The sequence below is a fragment of the Sorex fumeus genome, unplaced genomic scaffold (genome assembly GCF_029834395.1).
Source record: "Sorex fumeus unplaced genomic scaffold, SorFum_2.1 ptg000007l, whole genome shotgun sequence".
Lineage (NCBI taxonomy): Eukaryota > Metazoa > Chordata > Mammalia > Eulipotyphla > Soricidae > Sorex > Sorex fumeus.
In genome coordinates this window covers 63,009,301-63,033,568 of record NW_026606064.1, presented here as the reverse complement: position 1 = coordinate 63,033,568, position 24,268 = coordinate 63,009,301, and the positions used below count along the sequence as shown (strand labels likewise).

At 44.3% G+C, this 24,268-nt stretch overlaps 1 protein-coding gene across 1 annotated transcript in view; it reads right to left on the bottom strand.

The window, feature by feature from the left end:
- The window catches only part of ARHGAP21 (Rho GTPase activating protein 21), a 94,341-nt gene extending 76,567 nt beyond the window's left edge, over window positions 1-17,774 (bottom strand). The window contains 1 exon segment of the mRNA XM_056132155.1: window positions 17,757-17,774. The gene's annotated coding sequence lies outside the window, so the exon portion shown is untranslated.
- Window positions 17,775-24,268: the final 6,494 nt, after the last annotated feature.

Sequence of the window (24,268 nt, the reverse complement as noted above, 5' to 3'; positions counted from 1 at the left end):
AGGGAAAAGAATGAAGGGGAAGGGAAGAGGGAAGATTCCCAAGGCAGGGGAGTCAAGGGGATCTTCTAATCAGGATTCCCTTGAATTAAGGGTTTTGATATAATTTTTACCCTAGAGAGCATTTCTCTCTCATATCACTCTGATGTATTTTATTTTCAGACACTGTGATTTCAAAGAATGAATTCTTACTCAATTTCACAACATTGCCCTCACAGAAGATGCCTATAATTTAATCAGAGTTCATTGGGGGGAAAATGTAATGAAACTTACAAAGTTTCCAAATAATTTAATAGCTTAGTTTTAATGACTATTATGACTTAAAAAGTTACTTCTAACTTACTTATGACAGACAAGTCCACCAAATGACAAGACAGTAAAAACCAATGCACTTTCCTTCACAACCAATGGCCCATTCAGACCCATTTCCTGAGGAAGCTCTTTGAGTAGTTTTATTGGTAGTTATGAAGGGCTAAGATTGCACTTAATTCTTGCTTCCTTGTGACTAGCAATAAAAGTCTTCATGATAACAGGAAAAAGTCTGCTCTTATTTATTAGAATAGAGAAACTTTTAAGATAATTCTTGTAATGAGAATTCTCACATTCAAACTAATACTTGTAATAAGAATATTTATTTAGTACTGGTATTGTTCCCACATGGCTGAAAAAATTTCTCTTTATTACTTTGATTCCAGAAGCAAGTATGACTGAATCTGATGTGTTTTCTGCACTCACTCTTTCTTCTATCATGGCCTCTGACATAATATACAATTAATTATCTCATAAAAAATACTCAATGAAGAGGCCCAAGTGGTAAAGCCTAGGCAGAGCCTATATAAGGATTTAAGTTCAATTCCTGGCACCAGTGGCCCCTGAAGCATGACCAGAAGTGGCCCCGGTGCTGCTGAGTGGGATCACTATTTTTGAAAAATCACTACAGTCCGGGAGGCTGGTGAATATAGTTGTTTGCCAGAAAGGGCTGATGAACAGCTAACTGACATCTGCTGCTTGTTGATTTTATTTCATATATAAAATTCCATCAAGATTATTCCACATTCATTTACTGACTGCCCTTTAAACGAAAATGACTTTTTCTGTTATTTACTATTACCCCCCAAAACATTGCAAAACTTCTGAATAAACATCTTATTTTTTTACCACAGTTGTTTAAATTACTATGTAAAAGTTTTATATAGTACTTGCATGTCTACCATGGTAATTAGATTGTTCTTTATGTCTCTAGAGCTAGTGCCAGATGACTTGCTAATATATAGAAAGTTTCAAATGTGTCATTAGAATCTTGATTTGAACTATGTCTGCAAGCGGCCACTACTGTAGCCTGTCCTATTCTCCTGCTGCCACCACAGGAACACCTGGCTGGGAAACCACCTACTTCATCCAGCACTGCTTTTCCTTTTTAAAGGGGCAGGGTGAGACCCAGTGGTAATGTGCATGCCTTGCATGCAGGAGACCCTTCCATCCCCAACATCACGAAAGGAAAAACAGACAATGCTTCTCCAGCGGGCCCAGTAACGTCTCCATTGGAGACTTAGTTGTTACTGTGTTTGGCATATCGAATACGTCACGGGGAGCTTGCCAGGCTCTGCCGTGTGGGCGAGATACTCTCGGTAGCTTGCCGGGCTCTCCGAGAGGCGCGGAGGAATCGAACTCGGGTCGGCCAAGTTGGCTGCGTGCAAGGCAAACGCCCTACCGCTGTGCTATAATGCTTCTAAGCCTTAAAATACAAATGACATCTAAGTAATATTTATTTCATTTCTTACATGTGCAACAGTCCGTTTATAACCAGCAAATGAAACTAAGTTCTTACTTTTAACTAAGCACATTTAACTAAGTACTTATTTAGCTTACTAATAAACTATACTCCTTAGTGCCTACCGCATACAAATCCTCACAGAATGACAGACTTTTTCCTGGAAACATTTGTTAAATGAAACCTTAGGTAATTGAGATTATCAAAACCAAAAAAAAACCCTTAGGGTTGGAGAGATAGTACAGTGGGTATGGTACAAGAGACCCAGTTTGCTCTCCAGCACCCGATTTGGTCCCCTGAGCACTGACAGGAGTGATTCCTGAGCACAGAGCCAGGAGTAACTCTTGAGCCCATCTAAGTGTTGTCCCCATGCCCCTCCCCCCACAAAAAAACCCCTACACTAAATATGTATGAAAATCAGAACTTCCCAGAAGTTTATCAACTTCACTGTAGGAATCTGATGAGAACAGCAAGAATGGGAATACATTAGAAATGCCAAAATTATTTAAATTCATATTACATAATTTTATTTCCTGTAAAGAAGTGCTGAACACAGGGCCAGAGAAGATCAGTGTGTAAGGCACTTGCCTTGAATGCAGCCAAACTGGGTTCAATTCCCAGCAACACATATCACCCCTGGGCACTGGCAGGAGTGGTCCCAGAGCACAGAGCCATGAGGTAAGCTCCTAGCACCACTAGGTTCAGCGCAAACATCCTCCCCCACCATCAGAAAAAGGAACACTAAACAGAATGGCTAAAATTTTTAAATTATGTAATCAGAGCCATCCATTTAGTATTTCCCCAGCAAAATGGGTAGCAGTTCTTTGATAAGTATGAAATTAGCATTAAAATTTCCCATTTAAATAAATAAATAAATATGGAACATCCTGGGGGCCAGAGAGATAGCACAGTGGGTAGGGCATCTGCCTTGCACGTGGCCAACCCAGGTTCAATTCAACCCCTGGAATCCCATATGATCCCCCAAGCACCACCAACAATAATTCCTGAGTGCAGAGTCAGGAGTAGTCCCTGAGAATCGCCGGGTGTGGCCTGAAAACCAATAAATAAATAAATATGGAACATCCTAAAGGAAGGAAGAGAGCCAAATGGACAAAAGAATCTGATAATCTACTAAAATATGTAATCAACTAAAATATGTCTTAATAAACAAACATACAATGCACTAATTGAACATTACGTCAATGTAGGTATTTTCAGTTTTCAATTTAGGACAACACTGGGTCAAAAAGACATTAGTGGGCTGAGTGCACCCTTTACATGCAGAATACCTGGATAAGTCCCTCAAACACTATTGGAGTGACCACAAACACACACCCAGAAGGACTAACTGGGGGTTGGATGTAGCCCCAAAACTAAGGGGGGAAACTGCAATCCTCGAACAAGCATTTTGCTCCACCCTCCAAGTCTACCTAACTCTAAATGGAACCAGTAGTTTATTCTCTTTTAAACTGTAGTACTGTAATACTGTCCTCCCGTTGTTCATCGATTAGCTCGAGCAAGCCCAGTAACGTCTCCATTTTGAGACTTGTTGTTACTGTGTTTGGCATATCGAATACGTCACGGGTAGCTTGCCAGGCTTTTGCTGTGCGGGCGAGATACTCTTGGTAGGTTGCCGGGCTCTCCAAGAGGGGCGGAGGAATCGAACCCTGGTCGACCAAGTGTACGGCAAACGCCCTACCTGCTAGGCTATTGCTCTTTTAAACAGGTCTGCCAAAACCTGGGATCAGAGTTTTAATTATATTCCTTTTTGCTGTGAATTTGCCACAAAGCATCAGCTACTAAAGGTACAGTGATAGAATGATCATGCATGCAACTACTGCTAACTGGGTGATAGACATATCTTCTCAAACACAAAGTAAATCAGTTCCTAAAATACCCTTCCACAAGGTTTTCAAATCATAATGGAATGACAAAGAATTTCCGAAATATGTTTTTTCTAAAACTTTCTGAAGGAATAAATTACTGATCTCAAAGTCAGTTGGGAGCTGGAGCTATAGTACAGCAGGCAGGACATTTGCCTTGTATGCGGTCGACCCAGGTTTGATCTCCAGCATCCCATATGGTCCCCTGCGTACTGCCAGAAATAATTCCTGAATGCAGAGCCAGGAGTAACCCAGGTGCATCGCTGGGTGTGACCCAAAAAGCAAATAAATAAATAAATAAGTCAGTTAAGAAGCAGAGTAATATATAGCTCAGTGGTAGAGCACTTGCTTTGTACGCATGAGGCCCTAGGTTCAATTTTCAGCATCTCCTCCTGCAGGGTAATAATAAAATATAATACAATTTTGTCTCTTGCTTAAAATGTTCTCTTTGAACAGAGAGATAATAATACTAAACTCATCAGAAGGGACCAGAACTCTTACACACTTTGACCGGCCATCCCATCTTTTGGTAACCCTGCTTTGCCAACAGTAACCAAGCTTTAAATTTCCTATGCTTAAATAGAGCACCCACTGAAAATGGTAAGACGGCCAAAGATTCCTGCTAAGAGATCTTCATCCCAAGGGATGAGAAGGGACCTAAATGCACAGCAACAGAGAGGAGCAGTAAAGCTGGGTATGATATAAACTAACCATGATATGGGAATATGGGTGGGAGGGGGAATAGTGTAAGTCACCATGATTAAAATGATTTCAGTCTTCTGTTCCCCTCCCAACCCTCCTCCACCCTGCATACAGGCCGCAGACGTCTCCCCCATAGGGGCACATGCTACTTGGTCAATAGCCTATGCCACTGTGGCAGCATCTCAACACTCCTGGCTGACAGCAGCATGGTGCAAATGTCATCTGTGTGAAGGGAATTGGCTTCCGGTTCCACTCGGTGTTAAGTGTCACAGCAGTGCATCCTGGTCAGTGTGCTCCACACTCCAAAGTGGCTCCCAGGCCCTGTCCAGGAGCATGCAGCAAGGCTGACTGTCAAGGGATAGGGTTGTTTGTATGTCTATCTGCAAGCATCGGGCAGCCTGAGAGACAGCCCAACACAAAGTCTGACAAAGACAAGGGCATAAAATAGAAATCAAATCTGGAAAAAATCACGAGTCAAGTTTACCTCACTCAAGCACAATGATTTAAAAAAAAGAAAAAAAAACACAAGCCATTGTAAGGTCAAAGAGACCGTAGGGTGAGGAGGGCATTTGCCTTGTACACAGCAGGGTTCAATTCCCAGAAAGGCACGGGGTCCCTATTCCTGTCCCCAGCACCGGCTGCAGTGATCCCTGAGCACAGAGCCAGGAGTAAGCCCCAAGCACTGTCAGGTTGTAGCTCCCGTCAAGTGAAAATAAAAAGTTTATTAGGAAACCACTCCTGAGGCCTTATTCCCCCATTGTTCTCATTTGGGCAGTAAATGTACATAGCTCTACTTCATTTCAAAAGCAGAAAAGATAAAGAGACAAACTCAGATACAGGTGTCTATCTTAAAAACATTATTTCCTTTTAAGAAGCTCTATTACCAGACAGCTCTGAGAAGCTACTTATTTCCTGATAAGGAGTAAAAACCTGTTTACTCTGAATGAAAGAACAGATTGTAATTTGAGGCTTAAAAACAATCATCTCCTTGCCCTCTGGGCAGAGGGGTTCTCCAAATTAAGAGTCAAGCTGCATTTCAGTCTGCCCCAGCTACTGAGGCCATAATGCAATCTCGCAATCTCACAATCTCGACAGACACATGGGCGTGTGCAGAGGCTAGAAGACAATCCAGGTGAAGGAGGTCTTACCCCATCAAGTGGTCTCATGACTTTGTGATCGGCTTTTGTCTTTGTTTCTTGAGAGGAAGCATACTTGGTGGTGCTTGGCGAGGGTGGGAGGGGTGTGCAGTGCAGGAATTGAACCCAAGTCATCAAATGTGGGATGCATACACCCCACCACCTGAGCCCCATATCCCACTCTATCTTGTTGGAATCACTGCAACAAGTGGCACTTCTCAGCCTTTCTCTCCATCAGGGAACCCTGCTGACTATGGTTCCTTCTTGCCTTCCCCACCCCCACCCCACCCGCCACTGGTCTTACCAACTAGGGTTGGCCCCCTAGTCTTATGCCATGCCCCCAACACCAATTTATGAGATTTTTTTTACCTACCTGTGACACTATTGAAATATCCTGGGGGAGCCCATGGGGAATCCTACGGCCCCAGGCTACTAACATATTATCAGAAACTCACCTTATTAACAGGTAAAAAAGTAGGAAGCAACAGTAATAAAACCCTGAAAACCAATGTTAAGTGTTAATCTCCACGTCATTAGCTTGTTCTATAGAGAGGATGCAATTTCACAGAATCTTGAACTAATCTGAAGGACACCTTAAATATAGAATCCAGTTGAATATTTCAACATTTCCTGGGACCAAATGCTGAGGCTCTGAGAGACTAACTTGCCAAAGGTCTCACAGTCTGGGGTCTCCAAGCTATTCATGAGGGTCAAGGTGAAATAGAAAATTAGAAACAACTATTTAGAGAGTGCCCTTCTTCTATTATATTTTTCTGATTTGTTTTGTTTCATGAACCATACCTGCAAGTTCTCAGGGGTCCTCATGGTGGTGCTCAGGGCACCATTTGTGGTACTGGGGATTTCAACCCAGACATGGCGAAGGCACATGATCCTGGACTAGATCGCTTAACTTTGAAAACAGCATGTCCAGTACTGTTCTAGTGCTACCACCACTGGCAACAGCATCACCACCACCACACCCCCGCCCCCTTCAGAGCAATCTCAATTCTACAACAGAAACAGAAACTGCAAGTAATGACAGAGGGTAAATTTCCAAGAATGGAGTCTCTGGCTCAAATAGTTATTTTTTGTTTGTTTTCAGTTTTGTATACACCATTCCCAAGTGTCATCTATAAAAACAGAAAACCAACTCACAAACCACTGACAGCCTCCGAGGCTGTTAGATTCATATTTGAGCCAACCGTGGCTATTTTTAAATCTTTGCAAATATGCTAAGATGAAAAATGGTGCTTTATTTTAATGCATTTTTTTCATTAGGGAGGCCAAACATCTCGAACGTAACATTCTATTCCTGAGGATCTATGATAGAAATAACATCAAGAAATACATATGTGTGTATATACATATATATGTATATATACACATATATATGTATGTATATACACACACACACACACACACACATATATATATCCTCCAGCTTGTCTAAGACTGCATTACACAAGAGCATGCTGCTGCTGCTGTTTCAAGCACAGTTCTCTGACTAAGTTATAAATGAGGGTTGACAGGAACATCTTGCAGCATAGAAGTAGAAGCCCAAGTGAAGTCCCTGGGAACTGGAATAGGGACTTTTCAAAACACAGGGACCCAAATGTGACCACCTGGGAAGCCCAGGTCCCAGATCTCAGAGAGGAAACCATGAGACCCCTCCCCCCAAAAGAATGGGGCAGGGGGTTGTCACTGTCTCACTCCGGGTTAATCTGGCAATGAGATGCGCCCTAACTTTTGGCAAAAGCACAGCAAGGATCCAGCAAAGGCACAAAACATGACGGGAGCTAACAGCAGCCACAGTCCCTAGGGAAGACAGGGCTTGAGAAAGCGCAGTTTGTCTGCTGTTGTCCTGTCCAAGGCAGCTCTCTCTATGGGGACAGTCCACTGTCACTTTTGAAAACCCTGGTATGTAAAATATATTAAGGCAGGAGGTCCTTGTATTTTAATTCATTCAAGAAAAGTTATAATTGGGGGGGGGGAAGTTTTGACACAGTTTAGAAGCACTGAAGGAGCTTACAATATAAAGGAACCCTGGAATAAAACCTTTTAGAAAGCAATAGCTTACTTTAATCACTCCATAATTTGGGTTCTAAAAATACAACTACCTTCAATATAATATACGTCTAGAAAGCACATTATAAATTGGATCACTTTAATAGAAAATATTTTTTCATGAAAGAATACTATAATTGACTAAAACACAGAAATGGCCCAATAGTACATCAGAGAAACAATGAGCAATTTAAAAACTTCTAAAACCATTTGAGTGCCAACTGCCACAGTCTATAAATGTATAAATATACCTGTTGCATATTATAGCTAATCATAAAAATACAAACACGGCCGCCCCGAGTTCGATTCCTCCGCCCCTCTCGGAGAGCCCGGCAAGCTACCGAGAGTATTCGATATGCCAGACACAGTAACAACAAAGTCTCCAATGGAGACGTTACTGGGCCCGCTCGAGCAAATCGACGATCAACGGGAGGGCCTTTACCTTTACAAACACAATATACTGTAAATTTTGCTGAAATTTTATGTTACAAAGGAACCTGACTGAGTCTTGCATTACCACGCACTCCTTGCAGGTGTTCATGTGCAAAGCACGCCGAACTCTCCATCTGGGATTGAGATGTTTTGTGTATCTCAGGATTTCTAATCTGAATAGTCCATGGCTATTCTGACATGGCTGCACTGGGCACATCGACACGCGGGTCCCCCCATCCCAATGCCCCTACCAAAGTTCCCCCAGAACAGGCAGGAATACCCCTCCCCTTCCTCAGGGCCCCCACAGCTGGTCAGGGTCCCCTCACACCTCTCCCGCCATGCCAGGGCACCCGCCACTCATTTCTCTGAGTGCCCTTCGGGCTGCCCACCTCTCCCCATTACTGGACCTGGTTCTCTGCAGACCTCTTCCCCAAGGGGGTTGCACTCCCAGACTGCAGTCAGGACTCTGCTCAGGTCACCCCAAGACAGCATGGCTTCCAGCACATTCTTTAAGGTAGTTTTCCCACCGCCTTGCCCGCTGTCCACCTGTCTTCACTGCTCCAAACAAAGCAACATCATTTGCTGACCCTCCTCTGCATTCAGATTTGGAGATCAAATATGTATTGTGATGGAATCGTCAGGCGCTCGCCTTACATGTGGATGACCCCTGGCATGGCATGGTCCCTCAACACCACTGGGAGCAAGCCCAGGGCACAGCGCCTGCTGTAGCCCCCATGCACCATCGGGCACATACTGACGCCCCCCCACCCCCCCCACCCAAAGAGAAATGTAAAATTCTTTGTTTTGTTCACACCGGAGTTGTAGCGCAAAGTAGGTACATAATGATTACGGTGAACAAACAGAAATATCAGCATTTTTCCTGCAAAGGAAATGTTACAACTGTAATGGCCTATTTCCGTGTTTGTATAGCACCTGTCTCCCCCACTCAAGGACAGACAGACACACTCACTATAACGTGGCTGATACCGGGCACAGGAGTCATGCCCAGGTGCTGAGTCAATGATTATAAAAGTGAAAGAGCAACTCAGTGCTCAAGTGAAACTTAATTTTTCTTCTCAGGTCACTGCAAACATATATTATAGCATTTTTTCAGTAGCTAAAGATTTACTGCCTTAATTAAATGACTTAGTTGTGCTGTTTGATTTGGTTTGGTGAGGTGGTTGGTGGTGGGAATCAAACCAAGGGCAACACACACATGCGCGTGTACACACACACATACACACACACTGCAAATCTTCTACCACTAAGTCACATTCTCAGTCCCAGTCACTTGCCTTTCTTGGCATCTTTATCCCCTCATGACTGTGTGTGGGCCCAAATTCATCAATTTAATAAAACATTTTGATCGAAGTCAGAGAGATAGAACAGGTAAGCTTGCCTTGCACACAGCCGAGTTGGGCTCAAGTCCCAGCACCGCTTACTGAGCTTACTATTGAGCCCTGCCAGGAGTGATCCCTGAGCACTAAGCCAGGAGTAATATTTGAGCACCACCAGATTTGTCTCCCCCAACCTTCAACAAACGAACAAGAAACATTCTGGCAAAGTGAAACATTCCCATTGCCTCCTGTGTGGGAGAGTTGGCAGAACAGAAGAGTCAGCTGCTGCCTTGGGAAGGGGCCAGTTGGTTCCTGGTTAGCTCCTGAAGGCTTGGAGGGGGGATGGGGGAAGCTCCCACCAGCCCTCTGTGCCCACGAGGGGTGCCACTTGCAGAGCCTCTCTGTCCTACAGGGAGAGAGTTTTATATGTCTGGCCCCAATAAAAACCTTGCCTTCAGGGGATTTGCTGGTATACAACACCCCCTGAGACCAGCATTTATTCTGCTGCTAGAGGAATCAGGGGCATTCTGTCCCCTCAGGATGCCTGGAAACTGAGTCTGTGCTCTGCCCCACGACCTCTCTCCCCAGCAAAGTTTGCCTTGACTCACTCAGCCATGATGACTCAGTGGTGTGAATTCTACTCTGTGCAGATTCCTGAGTGTCCCCGTGCTCATCACTGAGCCAAGGAGACCCTCTGATCAATTGTCAAGTGGATTCTACTGAAACACAGTGGTTGGAAAAATTGCCTGCCTTCGGGTACTCCTGCCGGCCATGGCATAGCCATTTGCTCCTAATGAATGGAATTCAGCAAACATGATGGATGTCACCTCCAAGATTAGATTATAAAACTCCGTGACCTCCGTCGTACCCGCCCCCTCTGCCGTGTCTCTGGCCTCGGCCATGTTGTGAGCTGCCCCCAGCAGAGGCCCAGCTGGCTGGGAGGAAGAGGGCACATCACCCCCCACACCCCCAGATAAGGACTGAGACCCTCCCCCCTCAGGCTCCAGGGAGGAACTGAGTCCCATGATGCCAGCCCAAGCTGTAAGCCCTGTGACGCAGGGGAGGCCACACCTGGAATTTCTCACTCTCTGGAAACTCTAAGATAAAAAATATTGTTGCAAGTTGCCCAAGAGCGTGGTGAACAGTGAACAGTGAGCACAGAGAGGTGAACAGTCACTGCATGGCTGAGCATAACAAACTCTGATACCTCAAGCAGCTCAAAAGTCCAGTGGAATGCAAACAAGGAATGGGTCTGTCACTGAACATCAGAACAAGCCAGGACAGCGATTCCTGGCAAGACGGGGAACCAAACAAACGCCCCAGCCCCAACATGTGGCACAGACACACAAGGCCAGGGCTTGCAGCAGGCACCTCGCCGCCTGGGCCCCGTGAGACCGTGCTCCCACAGGCGCCCGCTGCCCGCCACCCCTCTGCTAGGACAGTGACCACGGCAGCTGGCGCACAGGGAGCGCTGGGCTGACCACTCTGCTCTCACTGGTCTCGCTTAAAAACCAAACTACTGAGGCTGGAGCAATAGCGCAGCGGGAAGGGCATTTGCCTTGCACACGGCAGAGCCGGGTTCAATTCCCAGCATCCCATATGGTCCCCCAAGCACCACCAGGAGTAATTCCTGAGTGTAGAGCCAGGAGCAACCCCTATGCATGGCCAGGTGTGACCCAAAAAGCCAAACAACAACAACAACAAAAAAAAACTGCTGGGAGCTAGAGCAGGAGTGCAAGGGGCCGGGCATGCACCTCGCACGAAGCTGGCCTGTGTTCAGTCCCCAGCATCCCAGAGGGTCCCTCAAACCCTCCAGGAGTGATCCCTGGTCACTGAGTCAGGAGAAGTAAGACCTGAGCATAGTTTTTAAAAAGAAAACTCTCTAAAAGACCTTTTAGCCCAAGCTTTTAAGAAATAAATAACTATTCAATCAATAGTAATTGAACTCCAAAGGACAGGATGCAGGCCAGGCAGGCCAGTGCTCTGTGTGGGAGGGCTGGCCAGGAGGGGTGCTGAGGGGGGCCTGACACAGAATAAACCCTGAGGCAGGCCATGCCCGGGGCAAGGCTGAAGGCTCAGGCTCTGCCCACGGCACCAAGTCCAACCAGCACACAGAGGGCCAAGGCCAGCCTGCCAGTCAGTCTGCCAGGAAATCTACCTTTACCCTCAGAGATTTCTATTTTGACCTTCCTGTTCATTGAAACCTCCCCTTCACCCGCCCAAGCCCCTGAGCACAGCACCAAGGCCCACCATGGGCAGGGCAGCTGAACTCCACACCAACATTTCTCAACCTTCCTCCTACCTCGTTCCCGTCCTGCACCTCTTCTCCTCGTGCCCGTCCACCTCCACCCGTCTTACCAGCTGGCCATCTAGCTTCATGTCATGAACCCCTTTGCCCCCATTTATATGATCTTCACCTATGGACCCCTTGAGGGTGGGGACTCCAGGTTTGCTGCACTACACTGTGGAGCTGGAAGGCTGGAAGGCTGGGTGAAGGAAGACAAAGAGACTCAGATATTTACACTAACCACTGACCATCAAAGATAATCACTTTTCAGTGCAAAAACAATTAGTTATGTTAGTTGACACTATTTTTCACCTTTATTTCCCTGTTACACTGTGCTCCACACAGCTTGGTTTATAATAACGTTGCTTCTAGAACAGGGTTACCAGCTCAATACATTCACACAGATATGTCCACTGGCCAGGCTAAAGGTTTCAGCTTCCAAAGGCGCTTAGAAAGTGACTCATCGCTAAGGAGCATTACAAAGGACACAGCCAACAGTTAATGCTTTCTTACCTTTCTTGATTGCGCTGTAACCTTTTATCTCTCTCCCTCAGCCATGTTCTACCATTCCAGACATTCCTACCACTTTCCCCCCCTTTCCCTGCTATTATTCCATTTCCCTCCACAACTCCGTAAATTGGCATCAAGAGGAAATAGAGAGTTTCACTGGTTAGCACTGACTTGACCAGTGAAACAGCTTCAGCACGGCCAGTGTTTGAAAGCTGAGCAGTACTACTCTGTCCTTCAGGAAAGAGTTCAGGGGGAGACGGACATACTAGAGTTTGTGCCTCCATCCGCAGTCCCAAATTCTGTTTCACTGGACAAGTGATTTAACCCCTTGTTTCAGGTTCCCTCTGTCAATTCACTAGAATTAAAAAAGGCTGAACAAGTGCCTGCCATGGTAGTAATTCCCTAGTTTTATCTCCCATATACTACAAAATAAAGTTCCTTGTGACACATTTCCGCATTTCTGGAGGTGCGGCGGTCACAGGGCACAGGCCTGTTTTTTCAAATCTCCCTTGCTCAGGCTGATAATTCTGAGAGTTACAATTGCAGCTTTCAGTCAATCGCTGCACCAGTGAAGGGGGCAAGTGGTCTGGATGCATTTCTCCTAACAATGATTAAGAGGTTTCTGTCGGTTCATTCTCACAACGCACCTCCTCCCTCCTGCCTCCCCACCCGATTTCACCTGCAAACTCTACCTGTGGAAAATTAGCCATCTGTGCATTTTGGCACTGTAGTATTCTGGCACACGTGGTTTTGCTAATCCTGTGCCACTCAGCCTGCCAGCAAGTGCCCATTCCAGCCACCTTCGGCTTCCAGTAGAAGACAGGATTCAGGGAGGCGGACAGGGAGAAGAGCGAGGAGAGGGATGTCCAAAACAACACAATAGACAGAGAGCTGTCCTGCTGGTCAGTCAGGAAAAATCCCTGGACCCTATTCTGTTTACCAAGGCAAAACCCACAGGTGTGGGTTCCAATCTCCCTGATTAAAATACCACTAAAGACAAAAGCAAAAAAGCAAAACAAGAAACAAACAAAAATCAGTAATTGCAGTTTGAGTCTTCTGCATCAACAATGAAGCATCATGCATGGAAAACTGAGATCTTTTCCTTATGTTCTGTTCAAATATTCTGGATTTTGTCCATTCAACGGGGCGGGGGGGAGGGGGTATTGCTATCACTTTAAATAAAGATACAATGTAAAAATTTCAAGAAAAGCAATTAAATCAAGCATCTCAAATAAAATGCAATGGAAATTTAAGAAATAGCACAAGGGTTAAGACACTTGTCTTATTTGAGGCAACCCCAGCAGAATCCCTAAGCCCCCTTAGGAATGACCCCGTGGTTCCGTGAGCTGGGTGGAGCCGCTGAGCACCTCTGGGTATGGCCCCCAAACAACAAAAAAACAAAATTTAAATAATAAAATAACCCCTTTAACTCTCCATCATCAACAGCAAAGTTCTAAATGCAGGACGATGACCAGAACAAAAACTGATTTGGGGCAGTCAGCCTTTCTTACAAATTTCGAGCCACGCAAAGACTGCTCATTTCTGAGCCACACTGAAGGGATCAAGAATTTAAGGTGTCCCATTCGAGCCACCAGGCCCAGACCCACTTTCCTAGCTTATGCATAGAAGTCTCCGAGTGGTAGTAGAAGTAGGAGCGGATTCTAACAGCTAACACGCAGGGCCTGTATTTGAGCTGGGAACCGGGCTTTGTCTGTACTGGCACCTGGAAAACCCAGAATATGATTCCATCTGTATTTGCACAGTCTAGCTTCTTTTGTGTAGGTTTGTAGATCTCTGCAGCCAGTTGGATCCAGATAGATGGGGAACAGGTCCCAAAGACTGCTCCCGTCACTCAACATACACTCCTCCAGTGTTTCCCCCATTTCTCAGTGCCCCTAATCATTCATCTCTCCTCACACAGGGCAGATACAGGCAGAGTCAGGGTTCTGTTTCTCCCTGAAGCAAATATAGGCAGAACCTGGATCCAGTCTCTCTGGAGCAATACAGAAGAGCCTGGATCCCAGATCCCCTGGCGCAAATACAGACAGAGCCTGGATTCCAGATCTCCCTGGCGCAAATACAGACAGAGCCTGGATCCTAAGTCCCCCTGCTGCAAATACAGAAAGAGCCTGGAACCCGGGTACCCCTGGGGCAAATAGACAGAGCTGGGATCTGGGTCCCCCAGTACACAGACAGAGCCTCAAATAGACAGAGCTGGGATCTGGGTCCCCCGGTACACAGACAGAGCCTGGATCCTGGGTCCCCCTGGTGCAAATACAGACAGAGCCTGGATCCCAGGTCCCTCTGGCGCAAATACAGACACAGCCTGGATCCTAAGTCCCCCTGGTGCAAATACAGAAAGAGCCTGGAACCCGGGTACCCCTGGGGCAAATAGACAGAGCTGGGATCTGGGTCCCCCGGTACACAGACAGAGCCTGGATCCCGGGTCCCCCTGGTACAAATAGAGACAGAGCCTGGATCCTGGGTTCCCCTGGCTCCCAAGGCTCCTTCCCAGTTCCCCATTCTGTTGCGGGAGGTTTTGCTGTCAGTAGATTTTCAGGAAAATCAAGCCTTGGATCAAGGAACATGTCACTTGCATGAAACCTTAACACCCAGTTTGGTGCCCCTGACTTCACCACCAGCACTTCATCCCTGAGTTTTAACACTGATAAAACTATCTGAAATGCCTCAGACATCTAAATAAAAAGAAGAAAGAAACAAGGTTCTTTCTTCCTAATGGTACTTTGGGAATGAACAGTATTGCAACCTGTAACAAACTTCACCCCTCTTAACTGAATTCAAGAATATATTCATCACTAAGATTTCCTTAATTAATATGGAAAAGTATTACTGCTGAAGGGTGTGGTGTTGGGATTATGTGCACAGAAAACCATCATTAACAGCCTAACAGTAAAATAACAGAACCTCAATTTTAAAAAGGGTTTTAAAAATCAGGCTGAAACAACAGTACAACAGGAAGGGCACTTGCCTTGCATGTAGTGGATGTGGATTCGAGACCCGCACCATGATGGTCCCCTGAGTCCTGCTGGGAATGACCCCTGATAGGAGAGTCATGAGTGAGCCCTGAGTACCACTATAGTGTGGCTCCTAAACCAAAAAACACAATCCAGTTTTCAAAAATAAAGAAATGTGTTTTGGGGCTGGAGCAATAGTACAGCGGATAGGGCATTTGCCTTGCACGCGGCCAACGGGGTTCAATCCCTGACATCCCATACGGTTCCCCCAAGCACTGCCAGGAGTAATTCCTGAGTGCAGAGCCAGAGATAACCCCTGTGCATCGCCAGGTGTGACCCAAAGAGAGAGAAAAAAAAATGTTTTGTAAAGTCCCTGCTTTAAAGATAGTACCACTCTCTCACCTGAGATTCTATCCTATCAGAGCCAGACCTGCTCTCACTCTCTATCACACACCCTTCTTTCCATCGGTCCCCTTCCGTCCAGTGCCCTCGGTCCCCATGCTGCCCATGCATTTACTCCTTCATTTCTATCCCCTCCTATACCATCAGCTCCTCAAGTGCACCCAGTAGCACACAGGGCACCGCTTAGTGAATAAAACCACCCAAACTGAAGCTGCCCCAAATCTTCCTATACCATAGCAGTTACATACCAAAAGCCCTAAGACACATGTGGCCACAGAGGTGCTTGGTTTAGGTAGCCATGTTTTGAAAATACTAGAATCAGTCACGAACACTTTAAGAACTAGGCTAAATTCACACACAAATGCAAAATCTTAGCTCCTTTACAAAATAAAATGACTTGCCAGCAGTAGGTCCAGCATGTTGTCATTCTCCTGTCTGTCTGTCTCCACCCATTCCCCACGGCCTACACCTTTCTTCAGCTCTCTAAATTATTTTCTAGAATCCACCTAGATCCCAGAGCACAATGTCCCTCAATCTCCACCAAATATTTCAAAGGACAGCATGGAAGTCAGAGGAGATGTCATCATTTACCATTATTGCTTTATGCTAGAACCTGCCAACTTGGTGAGCAAACCCCAGGGTCTACTGTCAGATTTAATCTGGAAGAAAGAAGCCCTAGCTGCCCTGCAAAGCCCCTAGCCCAGGCCTGTCCTAAAGCACTTTCTGTTGCAGGCTCACTGGATCAACTGATTCCTAGATCATGGCGCAATGCAAATGTCCCCTTGGGATTGGCCAGGATGAAAAAGAATTGATAAAGTACTGGATCATAAATAAGAGAGTTCCTGATGAGGAGATCAATTCCGTAATGACTACAAATGAATTACTCAACACCAACACATTTTTCTGTTAGAAGTTTCAACCGTGGTGGGCTCCTGATATGAATTTTACATGCGATTTACCGCATCTGTCTTCTTTTATTCTCTAAATAGCCATTCAAAATCCATATTTTTTTATGGTAATGTAATTCCATTAGGGAGAGAACTAGAAAGTGCATGGAGGGATCAATCTTACGCTGAAATAAAGAGACTAAATGACCTTCTCCTTCTCTAGTTTCTCCCACAGATTGGTCTGTTGTGCTCAAATTAAACTATGAAAAAGTCTTCTCCCCACTGCAGCTGAGAGAGGACAGGACATAAAGAACCCCAAATGCCATCTGAAACTAATTTCATGTCTCAAACTTCTGTTCAGACCTGGGTTTATGAATACAAAAAATGATGGGGCCATGGGGATTGCCTTTGAATTCACTGCTTTTGAGCTCTTCACTTTATCTTCCACATTTCAAACAATAAATTTTTTTAATACGGAAGATGAGTACTCACAAAGAAATTAATAACCATTCCGCATAGTAAATAATTAATAGTTCTGAAAGATTCAGTGATAACTGAAACAAAAGCTATCAGTTTCCTTTCTGTTTTGTAAGAGAAATCATTACACTGAATATAAACAGCATTATTCAGGAATTACAAAAACAGTCTGTGCCTGATAATAAAAATGGTGATTACAGGCTAAAGGGGGAAAAAGTTTTTGCTTCTTAAAAAAAAAACACCCTCAAAAATATATAACCATTGTTAAGAAACATGCCCAGCAGTTTCTCTCTACTGCAAAACAACTATTTTCTCAAAACCTTGGCTTATTACAAGAATAGGTTCAAAATAGAATGTCCATTTATCTCGAGAATGAAGGCACCATGAACCATATTTCCTTGAAAATAAAATAAGCAAAAAGAGACACTCCTTCCAAACCTTGCCAATCTTCCTATGAACATAATATTAAATGTCTCAAAAATAGGTAACACTTAAAAAATTTAGTCAGTTTTAATTTTTGCTAGTTTAAAGTCATTCGTGCCCCCTCCCCCATCACAAAATCTCCCAAAGTCCTTAGTCAGTGCAACTTAAGAGCTCACTTAATTCTTTCATAGAAAGTCAGATGATTAGAGTTGAGATACGTAACCCTTAAACAAGTATTCCTGCCCCAGCCCTCCCCCCAGTCAAAAAAAATAATAATAAAAATAAGTCTAAAAGATTACTTTCTCCTGTCACTGGAAGAGAGTGACTACAAAGCTGGCAATGGAGCTGATATCTATTACATATATGTATACACAGGCACTAACCATATAGGGAGTTACATACATCTCTAGACTCTTTTGCTTGTAACTTATAGGAAGCTTGAGTTAAAAAGCAGAAGGATACGTGGCACAAACCTGACCATTCCACGCACAGTACAGATTGCATAGTAAACTCCAATTGTGGTTGATCATGCAGTCGAAAAGCCTGAAGTGGGCCATGCCGGCCTCTAGCGCAGTCGCCACAGCTTCTCTGACTCAGCTTTTGTCAGCCGGGAGCTGCTCCGGGGCGCTGCAGTGATGTGGCTGGCAAATCGCATCGTCTCCTCCCTTCCTGTCTCAGCGGCCACAGCGGGCTCACTGCACTGCACCATCTCCCAAGGCCCTGGGGTGTCCAGAAGACTCGATGGCGAAGGTAAGACCTCCTCATAAGGCTTTTCTGTATTTATTATTATGTGGTTTTGGCTGGAGTGGTGGTGGGGAGGGGGCTGGGGAAGTGTGGGGAGGGCTGGCCACACCCAGTGGTGCTCAGGGGCTACTCCTGGCAATGCTCAGGGCACCATGCTGTGCTAGGGAAATCAAACCGTATGATCAAAAAAATTTTTGTTTTATTTTTTTTTGAAGCAAAATAGTTTTTGCTGAAAGAAACTTTCTTATAGAAATGTGCGGAGAGAGAAAGAGAGATACATGTTCAAGAGAGAACACGGGCTTCTCCAGAGTGGGAGGCAAAAGCCCCAAGCTTGATTAAGAATACTGTCTTGGGGAGACAGAACAGCAGGAAGGACCATGCAGCCTGGATCCAATCTCTGGCGCCCCGTATAGTTTTCCCAAGCCCACCCGGAGTAGTCCCTGAGGACAGAGCCAGGAGTAAGTAAGCCCCAAGCATCACTGGTGTGACCCAAAACAAAAATGAAACCCAAAGACAGAACACTGTCTTGCTCTTCTTTTGGAGTTTCAAAGACTAGCACTGACCCACTCGACTGAATGAGAGGAAGCCTAGGTCTCAGCAAAAGAGACCACTTTCTCACGGCCCAACGGCCAGATGGAGAACAGGGAGCCTCAAGGCCAGGGAGCTTCCCCAGGTTCGTTTATATAATGGAGATAAGAAGACTTGCCCTTGTGTGGTTTTGCATGTGGAAAAAACAAAACAAAACAAAACACCTGCAACCTGATGAAAACAGTGGTGAGGCCTGAAGAGATGGTAAGGGGTAAGGCAAGCCGTGCACAGGGCCCACCCTGGTTCGAGCCTGGCATCAGTTCCCCAGATCCAGTCAGGAGTGATCTGAGCAGAGTCAGGATTGAGACCCCAGTACAGCTGGGTGTTGCCCTCAACAAAATCAAAACAACAACACAAAGTGTCTAAGAGCTAATATGGCATCGATGCGGCAGCCGATTAATAATTATTAATATCCTTAGAATGGGCTTCCTTCCCGTCTACTTCACTCCTACTCCTTATGCTCTCCTTCCATGATGTCATCCTCAAGGCCAGGGATTTAAAGTCTGAATGATTTCCAAGCCTCTCTCCAGCCCCACCCTTGTCCTGGCTGCAGGCTGCCTGCCTACACTCAGCACCTCAGCTGCACTCCCTGACCCGCCAAACTGGCCGCTCGCTGCAAGGCACTCTTTAGTTCTCAGTCCCCAGGAGTCCCCCAAACAGAAACCCCAGTCATCCTGGCTCCCTGTTCCTGATGCCTCCCACCCCTTTACCACGGAGCCAGGCCTTTCCTACTCCCCATCCATCCTGCCTGTGTCCTGCAACTCCCACAAGCCGCCCCCAAGCCTCGAGCCTAGTACCTCTACCCCTCTCACTCCTCTGTGGGATCCCCACTCCTCCGCCAGCTACTCACACCAGAGAGGCACAGAGTCATCTTGGTGCCCTGCTGCCCCCTCTCCCAGCAGCTCCTCTTCGCCTACAGCAAAGTTCCTCAAAGGGTGTTTCTACTTGTTCTACGAGATATAGAACATGACTGAGTTGGGTGAAAGGTATTCTATGGCAAAATAGTTTGCAAAGGGCCAGGTTAAAGAAAGATAAAGACAGGCGAGATGGCTCAGAGTCTAAACATGATGGTCAGGTTTGAGCATCTTGACATCAAACAACGAAGGGTCCTGTCCTGGAATATTGGTCTCCAACTAGTCCTTTCCTGACATCTTCGGCCGCTTTGCCTTCTTTCTGTCCCTTATTTGGTAACCGGGGTTCTCTTCTCTCTCCATCTCCTACTCCTCCAAACTATAATTACAGTCTGCAACCAATGAGAGAGACCCAACTGTTCAATCCCCACCTGAGTGTAGACTTACCCTATGGTTGGCTCAGCACTCGTGTTTGGGAAGAGTCTCTGCTCACTTCATCTGACTGAATCAAGGACACGAGGGGACTTTTTGTACCAACTGAGGTTCACAGTTAAGACAGCTTATCTCTGTACAAACTTCTGTGTCCTGTTTTATATGTTATTGTTATTACGGAGCTTAGGCAATACGGAAAGCGATGAACTACTGAGTAAAGAGAAGAGCTTCGTTTCTACTGAAGGTCGGGAAAGATGCACTCGAGGCAGCTGCTTGCCTGCAGGTTTTTCCCGTCTTTGGTCTTGTTTTTTTTCCTCCAGTGATATAAAAACCGTCTCTCTCCCTGTAGCCACTATGCATATGCAGCAACATATTTCTCTTCTTTTACTGAGCAAATCCTTACCTGACTTAGCTAACACAATCCTCCCAAGTTAATAAATGTGGAGGACAGTTCTATGCATAATAGGACTCTATACCATCAGACTTAAATCATTTTAAAATAGAATGTTTTTTACTAGGGAGATCAAGGGTCATTATCAGTTGTAAGCAAAACACAAATTGCTTCCTGAAATGATCCCAACTGAGCTGTTAGAATAGGTTCCATGCCAGCAAACTCACTCAACTCCAACTCTTCTGTCTCCACTTTAGGATTTGGGAAACTCTGGAGAGGAAGGAAATGAATGAGTATTTAAAGATTTCAGGTATTTAAAGATTTTCAAAGTTTCCAAGTAATTCCAGTAAAACTGAGTACTTAGAACCCTAAGCTAAATCATCTGTCCAACTCCCCACACCACCCCCCACCAAAAAAATACTCAGCTAAAGGACTAAGTACAATCCACTTTTTTAAAAACCATTTCTAAATAAAATGTGTAAATAAATAACAATGTAGCAATACTAATTTCCTGGTTTTGATTATTGTACACTGGTTATTTAAGATGTTTACATTAAGGAAACTGGGTAAAGAATATAAGGAAGTTCCATAGTTTTGCAATTTTTCTGTGTCTACAGTTATCCCAAATAAAAGGTTAGTATGAAAGAACCCTAATCAAGTGCAATCCAGTTGCAATGAACAACCAGATGTGACCTTTAAACACTGATCCCAGAGTAAGAAGCAAGATTGCTTGGAGAAATGGTTGACTCTAGGTCTGAACTGGATAGCATACGTAAAAGATACTAGACGGTAATAACCAAAGACAATTAGGTTCAACATTTCTAGAAAGAAGGATAGATAACTCAAGAAAACCTGACCAGGGACGAGTCCCAACAGGTGTTTTCCCTGAGCACAGAGCCAGGAATAAGCCCTGGATTTGACCCAAAAAAAAAGCAGAAAAAGAAAACTTGAAGTCACCACTTTTAAAATTGGCACAATTAGAGTTAAGAATGGGAATGTGTAATTATGTTATAATACTAGAGGTATGCTTACATATAAACATACATACATACATACATACATGCATACACATAGAGGAGATTCTGTCAAAGATGATCAGGGAACTCATTTATTTCTATACAAAAAAAAATTTAGGAAATAATAAAGTGCTATAGGACTACTAGATTTTTTACCCCTCAAGATCTAGTTTAAACTTCTGAAATGCTATTACCTATCTCTAACCCCTACTGACACTTCTGAAATTTCAAGAGATCTGAATCAAATTTTTTTGTTACCTCATTGACAAAATCTGAACCTTTTTAAATTCTCTAGAGTACATATGTGTACATTTTATAGTTCCAGACCCTGCACCACTATATATTTCTTGGGAAAAAAAAAACCTCCTGGACCATGAGAACTCCCAGGATCTTGATAAAGGAGGAAAAGTAGATCTTAGACAGTAGATTTCAGCAGGAAAGAAGAGCTTGGAGAGCAACACTATCTTTCCTGGAAGCATCTCTGTTCCCTGGATGCCTAAGTCAGTTTCTCGACTGACTACAGAGATACTTAGGGTACCAAAGACCAGCTGTATTGGCTTTGAGTCAGTTTCAGGTTGGCGCATAAGACAACATCAGAAAGTATATCCTGAGATGGTTTTCAATAAACCAGAGGTGTTCTTCAGGAAAACAACATGTATAGATGATCAATCTATTAGTCTGGGAAAGGAGGAAGCAGATAGTTTAGAGGCTTAGGGCAAGCTGTCTTCCAGTCTTCCTCATAGACCCCTCTGGCTGAATAAATTCAGCATGACTTTTACTCACTAATTCAACACAGTAAAGTAAAAGATTTCACAACCATTTGTGTAGCATATCCATAACTTAACATCTTGAAAACATCAAGACACCAAATTGCCTACTTTGCCAAAAGACATGGCTGATAAATTTTTCAAGCTGTCTATTAATTTGCTATTGAATTGCTCACCACTTAGATAATTGAACACAAAACCATTTCCATCTATATGAAGCCAGTAAATATGGGTCAAAGTGAAGGCTTTTTTCTCCCTGAGGCTTTTTTCCTTCTTTCTACCAAAGCTATTATGGTTCAATGAACACTTGCCATTAAATTACTCTTTCCTTTCTGGCTGAGAAAACCCTTGGACATCAGTTCCCACATCTTTAAAATGGGTATATGACTACTACATGTCTCGTGCAGTTGTTCTGAGTATGAAATGAAGTAAACAGTATGTGTTGAAGCAGTAAATAAGGGTTCAAAGGTCTTCCTTAAAACCCTAGAAAACATCTAAAATCTGGAGCAAGGGCAAGCTGGGGAAACAGCTCCACGGGCTGGTGTTCATGGCTAGCAGGCTGAAGCCCTGGTTCGATTCTGGATTTGGCGTGATTTTTCCAAACTACTGAGGTGGCCATTCCAGTGTTCATGCTTGACCACTGCTGGAAGTGACCCCTGGGCTCCAGAACACTGTTCTGCCTTGCCCCAATTACTATAATCTATAATCTATACTCTACTCAGCCACATTGATCACTCCAGAAAACAGACATGGCATGCAGCACTTACAAATGACTGAAAGTTCCATCCAGAGCACCTGCCTATCAGAATTAAGGCCACTGGGTTCAATCCCCCACCTCATGTCACATGCGAGTGCAATCCTGCACTTTGATCCCTGGTGTCACAATAGAAATTATATCAGCCCTGGTGAGCATCACAACCAAGAATGGAACCCACCATCACCATCATCATCACTGAAACAACAAAGAACAACCCAAAAACAAAACACTGACACAAAAACAATTCGTATAGCAATATCAATAGCAGCATCGATCACTATAGTTAAAAGGTAAAAATAACCCAAGTATGCATTAAGAGATGACAGGAAAAGGTAATATGGCATGCATATATTATCTATTCTTGAGGTATAGGAAGGAATGGCACTCCGATTCACTCTATAACATTAATGAACACTGAAAAAAATGTTTTAAAGTGGTAAATTTGTTCTTTGTATTTTATCACTAAGATAATCAAAATATCTTAATCATAAATTTTCTTTTTAATTAAACAAAAATTACCATATCAGGGATCAAACCCCAGGCCTCACACCTGCAAGGAGCTACAGCCCCAAGACCAATTACACACTTTCAAATGCATTTAGAGGATTTGAGAGTGAGAGATGATCTAATATTCTAGTAATGGGGAATATATTTATGCCTTATCTAATCTTTTGGGATTTTGTCCTTTAACTTCTTGTTTTCGGAATTTTGCATTATTTTATCCTTTACAGATTTTGAGTGGGGCTTAACTAGCCGGCGGCAGGCACAGGTCTCAGCGAAATGTCACAATGCAAGCCTAAATAATTCGTACCTTCAAGAAACATTTCCACTGGCCCCAAGACACTTCCTGTGTCCTCCCAGTCATCCTGAAATCCTCTTTCTCTCCCTTCTCTTACAGCACATGTGTGCTGCCTACTCTACAACTTTTTTTATGAATGAAATCACACATGTATACGTTTTGTCTACCTTCTTTTACTTAGCATATGTTTGATGTTCCTGTACATTGCTGTGTATATTGGGAGTCTACTTCTTATTGCCAAAATGGATTGGACTGTAAGAATCTGTGACAACTTTGTATCCACTTCCCTAGTAATAGACATTTAAATTGTTTCCAGTCTAAGGCTATGCTAAATAAAGGTAGGGAAGTCCCCCTTTAAGCCTTTTGTGTGGCCATATGTTTTATTTCTCTTGGGAAAGTAGCTAGGAATGAACATGCCAGATCATAAAGTAGGGATATGGTGAACTTTGTAAGAAACTGCCAAAGGTTGTTTTTTTTTTCTTTCTTTTTAAGTGTCAAACTAATGTGTGATCTCAATTCCCACCAGCAATAAATCTGAGGTCCAGTTGCTCTACATTTTCCCTGAAATCTAAGATTGACAAGCTTTTTTATTTTGTAAATTCTAGGGGCTAGAGAACCTACGAGGTAAGAAAAACCATAG